Below are 14222 nucleotides of genomic sequence, written 5' to 3'. Positions count from 1 at the left end.
GATGCAGGTGCCATACATTTTGCCATCATCTGAGCTTTAATGCAATCACTCCAGCAGCGTGCTGTAAATTTTTCCCTCCTCTTTCTCCTCCTCGCATAAACTTTCTCCCCCTCCGCTCATCCGCCCGGCGACACAAAAGCCCATTTATTATGATTGCATTACCATAAATGATTTTATAACATCTGCTTGTCAATAATTATCGTACAAATTCCCGTGCCCTCTGACCCGTGCTCTGAATGAACCCCAGGTGTAAGGCACCGTCGGGCTAATGAGTGGCGCCACGCTAGCACATTGTCCCCACGTCACCGCACACGAGCCAGCCAGACACTTCAATTAGAGCCCGGCGCGCGCCTTAATATTAGCCGAAAATTGAGGGAATCGTGCGCTAATTGAAAACATTGCATTCAAGGAGGGAGAGGCTGCGAACAAACGGTGACGCTGTCTGATCTGATATCCTGAAGGAGGGTCGTTTCTCCTCCGTCAGAGTAGAGAGTCACTGTGTGACACTCATTTATTATTAGTAAGAACAGACAGTCACACGTGAAGCACAACTGTAACGTAGTTGTAAGTGGACATGAAGAGAAATGTTGAGTTTTTATTGATCTACCTGATGTGATTGATTGTATACAACAGTTGTAATTAAAACCTCATCAGATGAGATGAGAAGCATCTGAAATGTCTGGAGGAACTCGAGTCAGTCAAGAATTTAAGTCAAAACTTAATCTGTTTTTATATATTATTTGTAGTGTAGATTAGTGAAAGGGCTGCCACACATGCTATGGCGCCCAACAAGCAGTGTTAGGGGTTGGTGCCTTGCTCAAGGGCACTTCAGCAATGAACTAGCATTCTCCAACTACTAGTCCACATCATACTTTTTTTTTTTTTTTTGGTCCAAGTGGGACTTGAACCGGCGACCTTCAGGTCCCTACAGACTGAGCTATTAGGAACTAATTTATAACTAGAACGGCCGTCAGTAGAGTGCATACCTCCGCCAACTCCGGCCACCTGAATTTTTTTTTCATTTAGCTCCATTAATTATTTACTGAGAACTTAACAAAAATGTTAAAAAAAAAAACATCCACTATCTCACAACGTTAAAGGAAGTGTGAAAAAATACTTGGATACGACCCAAAATCTACTTAGGGCCGCGACCCGTCCTCCACCTGAGTTTGGAGGAAATCTGAGCAGCAGAATTTGTGTCGTCCTGCTGACAAACCAACAGACCAACAGACCAACAAACCAACAGACCAACAGACGACAGACAGATGGACGGACTCGGGTGAAGTCGTCGCCTCTCTGGCGGATGTAATGACTGAAAATATAAAACAGCTATAATCATTTAAAATGCCATGAAATATTTATTATATTTTATTTATTTATTCAGTAGTTTTTATTTATTAATATCTCCTCATGGTCTATGACAACTGAGCAAACACCATCACCTGATGAAGGCCATGAGATGCAGCTGAGAGAACTCCAGTAAGTGGCTCTTGAGCTGACGGGCGGTACAGATGTATTGATTAGATCCGATATTTGCCGATATCACAATGTTTTCCAGGATTCTTCTCTGCTTCTGGCCATGAAGAAAAATAAGAACGCAGATTTTTTTTTAAATAGACGTGACGGAAAGATGTTGAAAAGGATCGATGTTATAATTTTTGCTTTGCTGGTATTAAATCGTTACTCATTAAATCAATGAAACTGATCAGTGGATCGTTACATCACTACTGAAATGATTTTTTTTGGGGGGGGTGAAACTTTGCAGGTGAAGAATGAACATTCACCGCGAGTTTTGAGCACATTTATAAACGTGTGAACGATTTGGAGTCATTCATATTACAACATTGAGATTTATTTAGTGTTCATGAGCTGCTTATAAATGCAAAATAAACTACTGAAATAAAGGATAGAAATAAAGAATAACAGGATGCTGCTGCTTTGATAAATTTGGGGTTTTAGATAAGTCGACTACTACTTGTTTAGGATATTTACATTTGAGTTTATTACATTAAATCAAGTTTATACAAAACATAAGACGTCTAGTTGGTGATAATTTATAGAATATAATTACTGAAAATAAATACAGAAACTTGAACCTTGATGCACCTTTAAGAAGACAAAGTCGATCAGTCATCTCGTGTGTCTGCACATAAAAAGTTTAAAAACACAATTAAATATAATTGTCTTCTTCCAAATGTACCGAACAAACTTCTGCATATTTAAGTAGTGAAGTGTGAGTGAGTGAGATCTCGGATCGTCCTCCAGCGTGATGGTAACAACTGTCTAATAACAGAATTAAAACAAACCGGCGGTACGACCACTTTAATGCCACGCGCTCACATTACAAGTGCTCAAAGACTCTGAAGAGCATCAAGTCTTTCTCTCCCCGAGCAGCAGTCGAGTTTCTCCACCGCCGACACAACCGCCGTGTCAGATGCATCCTAATTGAAAAGTTAATTAACTTTTTGAAGTCATCAGCTGTCATTCCCGCAAATCAGACTCCAGCCGGCCCCCCCCCCCCCGGGACCAACTGTATATCAGCCTTAATGGCTGGGGACCCACTGCTTGGCTACGTGGGAACATTTGGTCATTGAAAGTACCATTTATGGAGTATTGTTTAATTAAAGTCAAATTAAGAGAACTGTATGCAGAATTTAATTTCTGGTGTGAATTATTGCCGAAAACAGAGTGCAACTCAGATAATCAAACTTTTCATTATCTCCTCCTCCCTCCTGAGGTGCCTCCGCTGCTTTCTTTGTTGACGACTCCCAAAACATAAATGAGGGGAAGCTACCCACAATGCACTGCGTATCTGCGAGTTTTCTCTCATACATCAACTTCCCTCTGTCGAGCATTTTTGTTTTTTCCTCCGCTGTCGCCCCCCCGTCTGCAGCAGATAACCGTCTGAAACGTGCTGCTGTCAGAGCGAAGTTTAAAACTCCGCCGATGTGAAAGTGCGAACATAAACGTGTGTCAGACGCTGCTGGTGCACCGGGGACGGCTGTGAAATAACACAACACACCCGGATAAATCAATAGAGTCAATAGAGTCTGTCTTAATGTGTAACATTTCTGCATTAAATGTTTAAAAATGACCACGAGAAATCTGATATTTTATCCAACATGTCTTCGTGCATAAACCATCAAATAGGTAGATTACCAGTGAATCCCAAAACCAAATATATCAACAGTGCAACACACCAGCGACAGGCGGACAGAACCGTCATCACACGATCGCAGTTTGGTTTGGTTTAGGCTCTAAAACCACTTGGTAACGTTCAAGAAAACACAGTGGTTTGTCCATATTGGTCCTTGTCCTCGTCCCTGTGCAGACTCGTTCCAGTTCGAAATACCTCGACCTGATTTCCTCCCTCGTTGCTGTAATAACTGCTACAGGACTCTGGTGGACTCTGGTGGACTCTGGGGGGGTGCGATTACATTTTCAGACACTGAGGACGGTTTTGCTAAAGTGAAACTGTGTTTGTTAGATGACGGCATGTTTGAAAGAAAGACAGAGAGTGAGGACACTTTCCTCCATCTGGTCATGTTTGAAAAAGCTCCAAGAATACAATAAGGAAAAAAAAGCTGTTCACTCCAAATAGAAACCTTTTTTTTTTTTTTTTTTTTTTTAAAGTGCATTCACAGAATATTCAGAAGAAATTCTTTGTAAATTAACTGTGAATAAAGTGTGTTCCTGACTTCCACACTCTCACCTCACACTGCACTATTTCAGTCATCGTTCCTCCGTCAGACAGCAATTCTTCCTCCTTTTTTTCCCCCCACACTGACTGTTTCACGCTGACTTCTGTGCTGTCAGATTCAGCAGGACCGGAGTTTAAAATTCAGGCATGCTGCCGTCTCATTGTCGTATCCTCCCGTGTTGTTTCTGGGGGTCAGCGCAGGTTTAATTGATTCTCCTTCTCCCTCCGTCTCTTATTAGGGCCACAGCGCCTCTCCATGGGAACTGCTAATTGGCCGTCCCCAGTGGCCACTTGGAGAAGCAGGCAGACGTGGCCCGGTAGACACTTCTGCCGGTCCGCGGGGACGGCGGCGGATGAGAGATTCATGCCGACTACGCGGCTCTGTGGATCTGTTTCTTTAGGGACGACAGTCTGATGTCTCCCTCCTCCGCCATCTGGACACCAGATTTACAGACAAACCGACTGAGGCCTGAGAGACTCAGCATGATACTGAGAGAGAGAGAGAGAGAGAGAACACCTCTGTATGTTCAGACTGGAGTGTGTCTGTGCTCAACTGTACTACGGTCCCTGAAAGCACCAGTTTGAACTTTAGACTGGAGAGTAAAGACTTTTTCGAGATGGGACGTGGAAGATTTTTGGAAAGTGAGGATCTTTCTGAAACGTGTGAACTTCAACAGAAATTACGAATGTTTGAAAATTTGGGGGAAATCGGGGACATTTTTAAAAATAGTTTTGAAATTTGTGGACATTTTTGGGGCTGAAATTTGTCAGACAGGTTTTGGAACATGAACTCATTAAGAAAAGGTGAGGACATGTTTGGACGGAGGGACAGATGTTTGTGGAGAACGAGGACATTTGCATCGACGAACTTACATTTCTGTAACACTTATCCAGTCTACTGATCGCTCAGACACTTGTCTCATTCACTCATTCACACGCTGATGGCAGATTCATGCCATGCAATGTGCCAACCCGCTCATCAGGAGCACTTTAGGGGTTCGGTATCTTGCTCAAGGGTACTTCAACATGCAGCTGGGGGAGCCGGGGGTTCAAACAAGCGACCTTCTGATTAGTGGACGACCCGCTCTGCCTCCTGAGCTGCAGCCGCTGCGAACAGTCTCAGAACATGGACGTATTTATTTAAAATTCATTTCTAAGTTTCATTTCCAACCCGTCAGAGACGCTTAGAGATGATAACCGACCGAACGTTCTTCGAATGTAAATCAAGATTTGAATTGGGAATATTTTCAAAAAGGTCAAAATGTTTTACACTACACATCTCTGAAAAAGTATTTTGTGGAAGACGCCCACTGGCGTCTTGTGGTCTCATGTCTCCGTCCTCGTTGGGACCATTTTCAGTTTTTGACTCAAGCACGTGTTTCGGAAAGTTGTGACCTTTTCGAAAAGTTTTTGAAAAAAGTTCTGGCAATTGAGGAGGGCATGTTGTTTATTGAGGTCGAGGACGCATTTGAAACCTGGGAAATATCTGTAGTGCGTCCAGACATTTACGGGAAGTGGGCAGATTTTTGAGCAGTTTTTGTGCAAGACGAGGACATTTTTTGGGAAATTAAAGACGTTTTCGTTTCGACGTCGAACAGCGTCTGACCGGTCAAAGTGCTGTTTGAGTGTGAAGAAGTGCTTTTTCTTTCTTTTCTTTTTTTTTTTACATTTAAGCTTAAGCTGGGGTGACGTGAGGGGAGGCATAATGTCAGCATGTGAGCGAGAGAGCGAGAGAGACGTGATTCAGACAGAAGGCGTGGGAGTATATAGGTTGGTTTAAAGGTCGTGTGTGTTGTGGGCATGGCGTGTGCAAAGCTGTAACAGTTGCGGGTTTACTGTATATGTGTGTGTGTATTCTTTTTCTTTTGCAGATTTAACTTGTTAGTCTTGGTGTTTGTCATTTACAAAAGAAAAAAAAAAAATGCCCAAAAGTCTGCACGAGTGTGTTTCGCCATCTGATTCACGTGTGTGTGTGTGTGTGTGTGTGTGTGTGTGTGTGTGTGTGCCAGCCGATGTGTGATGGGACATCCGTGAGTTTGTGTAACTGACCTTGATGTGTCTCACTCAGAAGTGGAGATGAGCAGATATGCAGCAGACTCTCACCTCAGCTCTTCTTCTTCTTCTTCTTCTTCTTCTTCTTCTTTTTCTCGCTTCCCTTCTACCACAGAGACGCAGCAGAAGATGCTCCGTTCATTCCCTATCAAACTGACGTTGTTGTGCATCCTGTCAGCGCGTTTCCTCGAATATGACATTTAAATCTTTTCAGGTAAATTCGTGCAAGAGAGCTGGAAGGCAGGAGTTTTTTTCTTTTTTTTCCAGCGTCCGGTCAAACAGATTTTCTCTTTCGCACCTTTTTTAACAAACCTGAGCGTCGATATAATACCGAGAATAGAAAAACGGTTTCGTGTGCACATGTTGAGATATTCTCACGGTGCTGAAAGGCTGAGGATGCATAATATTTACAGTAACATGAATAATATCAAAAAAACACTTGCACCATTGTGACTCAACAAGTGCCCGCGGCTTAAACCCCTGTCTTTCAGTCCTCTTTGTTGTGGCACCTGTTTTTAATGAAATGCCCCAAATTTACCTGAAGCGCCTGTCACCGCTTTTTTCAGTTTCGTTTTTTGTAGACCATCAAACGGAAATCAACTGAAAGTAAAGGTTTTCCATTGTCTGTCTTCGACGCCCTCAGAGCGCCTAAAATATAGAAGAAAAAAAAAGACACAATACAGTTTATTGTGGTTTAAATATTAACCTGAACATGGTTAGAGCAAAATGTGCAAAAGGTTTTTTTTCTTTCTTTTTTTTTTTTTTTCCCTCTGCAAGAAGTCATTTGAAAAAAAAAGGAAACATCCTGTGCAAAAAAAAAAAAAAAACTCACATGAAAACTCAACCAGTCATAATGGTTGTAAAACCACAGCAAGTTACAACTGTGCAGGAAGAGTGGAATTGAAAATGAATCAGGCGTGAAGTTTCTCAGCGTGAGTACAGAGAAATCACAGTGGATTCCAGAGAGAGCCCGCGAGTCAGGATTAGCGTTTGAAGGCTAAATGGTGTTATCGGTTCTGATTAAGGAGCATGTACGTGGTGCTCGCTCCACCTCTGAGACAGCCATGGATGTCAATAGGGCTAATTGGCTCATTAGACCAGGTATTTAACTGTGCTATAATCATTCTGTGTCATCACTTAAGCCCTGGTGGAGCACGAGGGGCTCTGGCGATTGAATACCCCCCTAACCTCTGGAATAATTTGAGATACGAGACGGAGAGGCTCGTCTGACAGGAGGAGTGCAGGGGGGCTCATGATATCTTCTGCTGTGACGATCCTCCGTTTTTTCCCCTTTTTTTTTTCTAGGGGAATTTATCTTTTCCAGTGAGAATACGAGAGGAAGAATCTAAACTGTGCATTTTCTTCATGGCGTGTTTTTTTTTTTTTGGAGACTGTGGAGAATGCACCGAACAGAAAACATGATGTTCCGTCCGGATGTTTACGCGGATGAGCGAAACTCCAAAGCCAGAAATAAAGCTGGAGATTAGAATAAGACCTGACATTCGACGTACCAGAAGTGTAACTCAAGAGACATGCAAGCTCCGAGTAGAGCAACAGATCAGGTCAAACAAGTCAGCGAGATGATCAGAGTTTCCACATTCAAATTCAAAATGTCACATCTGCCACTAGGGGTCTCTAACGCTCCCAGGAAGAGCGCCCGGCTTTGAAGCCATTTTTACGTAGTGGCCAAAAGGTGTAACTACAACGCAAGTATACCTGTAACACTTTTTCCCAAAAGCCAATAAAAATATGCGAAAGACAAAGCTGTGAGACTGTCACAGCCACTGCAAAATGCCTGTGAGAGTCTAAAAGGAGGCGCACGATTAAATTATTTTATCCCCATTCAAGTTAGCCGAGTGCTAAACCAGATGATAGTTGGCTTGGTCGACTCTACGGACGTCGCAACACGGAAAATGCAGGTATTTTCATGATGACGTGATGTTAGCTTTCTGGCTGAAGTGTGACAAGCGAATAAGCTACCAAGGAAGAGACCACTGTCACTTCACGTTAACATAATCAACAATATAGACCTTGAATCCAGATTTTATTACACCCTCTGTGATAGTGTTGGTCGTGTCTGCTGCGTCCTCGTAGTTTGCTGAGTTTGAGCACATTGTGCAAGAAATCACCCGAATACATTTCAGAAAAACAAGATGTAACTTGTGAATACCTGGAAAATTTCCCAATCACGTCCTAATAAGTCATAATCATACCCACTTAAAGTCGGGTTGAGTCTTTAATCAGTGATCGTCAGGTTCTCAAAATCGCGAGTCAGGTCGGACTCGCATAACAATGGATTTCCACTGAAAAACATAAAAGTTTTAATCATGAAAATAAAATAAAAAGCACATTTTAAACAACTAATTCATCTCAGTTGGTGGCACTGAACACCAGGTGCAGTGCAATTAAAGATCTGGCACGAGATAAACAACCAAATCTGGCTGAAACACAAATTCTTGCATATGACGCACCTTCAAAAACAGAAAAAGCAAATAAAGTTGATACTCTGTGTTGAAGGAGGAAGAGAAGCTGAAGAAAGGTGGACAACACAGATTAAAGACTGTGGAGAGTTTACAGAATTGTTTTCCGTCTGTGTGCGTTAATAACTCACCGTGTCAGTCGCAGCACTCTGCACTGCTCCTCTTCAGACACTTTCCAGCTATAAAAATGATGCGTCTTTAAAATAAACTGATCCGGAGGGGAAGATAATCCATAAACACACCTGAACAGTAACTGGTCTCCAGACTGGAACAGCATCTGTCCGACACGGTCTCATCGTGATGTCTAAAATCCAACAGAGGTGAAAACAAAGATGCACTCTGCAGCCACGCTTAGAGACCTGCACAGGTCCGCTGGGTTCTGGGGAACTGAAACCTAAACTTGGTCTAATCGAGTCGGGTTTTGCTGTCCTGGGTCACAGATCTGTGTGGATCCGAGCACTTGACAGGTTTTTTTGCGCAGTTATCTTCCAGGTGACCACAGATTTTAGAACCGTTGGTGCTGGAGGACTTTCTGTTATTCCTATAAATTAGTCTTGCAGCGAAGCAAATTAATTTTGGGCATTTGGATCCACTTAACATTCATTCGTTAGACATTGTTATTGAATAGATGATTAACTGAGTCACATCACGCTGACGGTCTCTCTCTGTTAGGGTCTGCCGAGGTCGACTACACTTTAGATCCGGTCAAATTATCCTCGGATCTTATTCGATATGTGTGATTTTTTGTTTTTGCATGTTGGGTTCAGTTGTGGAAATGAGTCCGTTCAGATTCGGTGCAGATTCAGATTCAGTGCAGTCACACTCACTTTGTTTCCACATACGTATTTGTACAAGGACGAGTCCACTGGAGGTCCGTTCAGTCTTACGGGATTATCGTTGATATCCGACGTGCCTGACAAACTCCTCCCATCTGTAATATTTCAGTCAACAGTGTGCTAGCCTAGCAAACAGGTTGCTAATGGTGTTGCTAACTTCACATCCGAGTTTCTCTCTCTTTTCCTGCGTGTCCTGTCTTTGTCTGTATCTTAAATATATAAACACAAATGCACAAATAAAGGATGTAAACATGTTTTTTAGGTTGCGTCTTTAACAAATCTGTGGCATGAGATAATGAGATTTTCTAGCAGACGGAGCTCTCCCTCATTTCAGAAGCTTGGTCACCAGTTAATTGCGGTGTGTATCCGTCTTTTAATTCAACTAGAAGCAGACGAGGTGTGTCGGGGGATCTAAGGACATATTTTATATAATTTACATGTATCAGACACTCTGTCGATGAGATTTGTAAACTGTGATCCAGTTGTTTTGTTCTGTTATTGCAACATCGGTCCGTCCTGGGAGACAGATCCCATCTTTGTAGCTCCACCTGAGGTTTCTTCTGTCTATTTTCCCCCCTGTTATAGGTTTTTCCTCACGCAAATCATTTCCTGGCATGAACATAACAGATGAAACTCTATGTAATAATGGAAGTTTCCTTCAAGCCCCTCAAATTGTCTTGAAGTCTCCATCAAAGTCAAATGAAAAACAAAAGTGCGGCACAACTGCAATTATACAGAAAAAAAAAAAAGAAATCTGCAAAGTTGGGACCAAAACACATCTTCCCACTTTGTTTGTTTTCCCGGCTGCACGGTTCCCCACATCCGTTGGAAGCCGGTGCCATCGCTGCCGTGGTCTTTGCTTAAAGGCGGGAGGAGGAGGAGGAGGAGGAGGAGGAGGAGGTGGAGGAGGAGGTGGAGGAGGAGGAGGGCTGGTGTCCTGAGGGCCCCTGGAAGTTGGCATGGTGCTGACCACGCCGTTGCTTCCTCTGAAAGGAATGTCTGGTGTGGCATCAGTCACTGCTGGCATTCTGGAGATGGTCTGCCAGTCCCTCATCATTGTGCCACTGCTGCACACACACACACACACACACACACACACACACACACACACAGAAACATAAACACGTCACACTCGGCTCCCACCCTTGTGCATGGCAGTGATAGGCAGAGGACGAAGAGCGCACATCCTTATCGACGCCAATCCAGATGAACCTACAGACACGCTTCCCCAACACCCCAGACCCACTCGCTGCACAGTTGGCCATCATTAGCCTTCTTTTAGCTATAACAGTCCTAAGGCTAAGGGGAGGGGGGAGGGGGGCAGCACTGCCAAGGTGCTCCCCTGATTTGCTACATTTCCCTGGGCTACGGGGCCTCTAGGCTTACTGGCCCGTGGAGACATAAGCCCCGGCCTCCCTGGAGGCTCTCGGCCAACCCAGACGCTTGGCATGGGCCGAACCGCCCAATGGGAGCCGTCCAAGAGCCGTGGATGGCTATGATATGTTTCCACCGAGGGCAATTTCAATCATGTGGAATTTCGATGGATGAAAGGAATGTGTTTCGCTGGGGGTGGACTGAACGGGAGCGAGTCGGGCGGCTGCTTTCACACATGAGCCCGACACACAGCAGAAGGAAGGGAAGGAAGGAAGGTATCCTTCATCAGAACGAGGGTGAATTTAGGGCTAAAACGTTAACGAAAAGGAAAATTACTCAGTATAAAAAGACACTAAAGGGTCATTCACCTAAACGACAGTAAAAACGGTTTCATATCTGGTGGAATGCAGTCGTGCAAATAGTTTTGGTTTTACTGGCCCAGATTTTGAGATATCTGTCTCTGAGCTTTGAGCCTCCACTCTAGTACGATAAATGTGAATATAATAAAATTTTGGGGGGATTTAAGCACCAAAAAGTTACATTAACAAAATTTCAACTGCAACATCTCTTCCCTCAAACTCAGAGTCATCCAGGTCAACTGCTGCCACACAGAAAACCATCAGCGGTGCATTTAACCCTGTTTGTATATGTCTCAGTGTCTTTTACCAGCATTATTAGTTTTTCTGTTATTATCTACTACATTCACTTCACATGGATTAGAGGAAATGAATCAGGTGTTTCTGCTCTAAAGCTGCACAAACAACACAGATGTCAGAGGTGACCACAGCTTAATGATCAGAAAATACCTTCGTATTCACCTCAGCTGCCTGATTTCTTCAGTGACGGTGAACGTTACAGCTCTACTGGATGCTGTGGCTCCATTCCATTCCCCCTTTTTTTTTTTAAATTTAATATAGGGGACGGGCCTTCTGTTGGAGTCCATCACCAGCATAATCATGCAGGTAATGACAGGGTGAGATTCAAACGTATGCATCCTACAATATAATTTAATTTGCTGTTCATTTGTCAGTCTTACTGAACGGCATCGATCTGTATTTTTTAAACAAAACACAAGATGCCACGTCCTCCTGTCTTCTCAGTAAGTTTGCTACTTCGAATTAACCTTCTTCATGATATGTGTTACATAAAGTTGTCATTCATGTAACACTTAATAGTGGTAAAAAGAAAGTCTCTCACCAGGCACAGCTTGGTTTCCTTCCCTTTTCAGTGAAGTATTCTCTGACATTTGTGCTCTTGGAAAGTGATAAAGATGTTAATTCACTGTTGGTCTGTGGCACAACACAAACGTTACTGTTGCCACGAGAGTCATAAAAGCTACAACCCGTCTCCACAAACCTTGACTTGTGTTTTACTGCACAGGGAAGATTTTTAAGAAGCTGCTACAACCTGCAAGACATGAGTCACCTCAGAGTTTGTGTCTTACAGCTCTGTTGGTACATGACAACATTCTTCCAGGTGCTTCTGTCTGATAATCATCTAATCGGATAAAAAGACAAAAAAAGAAGTACTCAGATCTTGTATTTAAGTAAAAGTAGTTGTACCACAGTTTAAAAGTATGTATGTTGTGTTACTGCATTATAATGAAATCCACCGAGGATGTTGTGTTTTCACTCTTTAACATTACGAGACGTTTTCAAATGTTTGGTGATGGTAATCGGATTTAGGTGTCTGGTATCTATGAGGGCGTTAAAGACTTCATGCACTTCAGTGTTGAAGCTGGTGAAGTTGGTTGAAATACTTCATACAGTTAAACTGCTGGGAAACTCAGGAATTTCCACCAAAGGGTGAATAAAATTTTATCTTAATCTATAATATTACACTGTTGATTATATTTTGCGGTATTAAACTAAATCTGCAAAGTAACTTGTAACTTGAGTCGTCAAATAAAAAATGTTGTATTTGGACTAAAAGTACTAAGTGCAGAAGATAAAAATACTCAAGTAAAGTACAACTACAAGGTACTTCAGTCATTGTACTTTGCATTATGAGACCTCACACAGTCATTATTGATTTATGAACATGCTAACATATTAGCCTCCTAACAGCTGGGCTGCCTCTGTTGGTCACGTGACTCTCGTCTTGCAGGTGGTAACGAGAGTCTACCTCCGCCATGAATGACGCTCCACTTCTTGCAGAGTGAGGAAATGAAAAGACTCGTCCTGGAAAATCTGCACAAAGATATGAGGACAACGTTCGAGGCTTTATTGCTGCAATATGTTACGAAGTGTTATTAACCTTAAACATGATCGATAATCTCGGTTTTAACGATATATTAATACAGTCATGATGTCGAATACATTTAGAAAAGATGCCACACACCAGAACACAACCCCCCTGCTCAGAGGGTTAAAGGCACTGTGATGAAGGATTACGGTAATTTTTAATCTAGACGTATTGTTTTTTTAATTCGCTCTGACTGCTCTGCCTTGATGGTTTTGATTAATATGGTCAGGAAATGTTTGTGAGCAAGACATATACTGCGATTCATCTGCAAAATAATCCAATCATTACCAACTAATGACAGGGGGAGGGGGTGAAAAATGATGCGAGCCCACCGCGGCTCCCCAACATGCATCAGGGCCCCATCGACGCAGAGGATTGGAGGCCCCACCTGTCACGGCGATGCAGTAATTGCATTGTGGGCTCTCTCCTCTCCTCGGCTCGCGCTCCTCTCTTTCCCCATCCACCGCCGTTCAGCTGCGAAGACAATGCTCGTCTTAATGAAGCCGTCTGACGAGGTGGCAATTACAGACTTCTGTCACTGTCACCAGGGGCAATCGTGGAGGAGGTGGAGGGGGGGCGGGCGGAGGATATCTCACCCCTGAGGGCTTCTCCACACCCGCTGCGTTACGCTGGATGGCAGGGTGGCTAAGCTGCTGTCAAAGGCAACTCGAGAGTGCGAGCTGGATTAGAGGTTTACTGTATGAGTGATTGTTAGAAGTGAAGTGATGCATCGCAGCGTATGGAGATGTCTCCGGATTGACGGATGATCCGGTGACACCTCCCTGCACTCTTAAAAATGAAGCGGCGCTTCCATGCGCAGGAAAAGAAATCACCCGGCTTGTGTGAGACTCTTTTTTTGTTGACTTTCTTCAAACCAGCTGAATTCTCTAATTGATATGTTAAAGGGTCAGTTCAGCAAGTTGTAAAAAAAAACAAAACAAAAAAAACCCAACAGATTTTACACATGAAGATCAGTTTACTCGACATGGCTTCACTCTCACTCACCCTGTGACCCTGCGGGGTGTCATCTGTGGCTCTGGGAGAGTTTTTTAAATGTCTCTGATTAAAATTTTCATAGTTGATTACATTCTTGGTTTAGCAATTTGTCCATAAGATGTCTGAAAATGTCTTAAAATGTTCCTCAGGGCTCGAGATGACATCGACAGCGGTATAAAGAATAACAGAAATTACTCACATTTCATTTGCGGCGGTCAGATGATTTTTTATGACCCTGAAAAAAAACAATTGAAGGTCTAATTTGTAGGAAAGTTGATTTTTGGTGTTTTATTCCAAACGATGCTTTGTGATCTCAGGTCAGGTAGGCCGCCATCCTAAAGTGATTTTTGTTTCCATTTCAATAGAAGGGAGGTAAATGGACTCTCTAGTGAGGTCTGTGAGGTTTGTGGACTAACAAGGACACTGAAAAGAGATGCTGTCAACTTAAAAAAAAAAGAAAATTTAGAATTTCCAGTGACCTCCATTATTTTGGGGTTGCAGAGACAGAAAACTTGCACGCGTTGGGTGAACTTAGCCTTG

This window comes from Acanthopagrus latus, chromosome 17 (genome assembly GCF_904848185.1).
Source record: "Acanthopagrus latus isolate v.2019 chromosome 17, fAcaLat1.1, whole genome shotgun sequence".
Lineage (NCBI taxonomy): Eukaryota > Metazoa > Chordata > Actinopteri > Spariformes > Sparidae > Acanthopagrus > Acanthopagrus latus.
The sequence above is the reverse complement of the archived record's forward strand: the minus strand, read 5'-3'. Positions refer to the sequence as shown.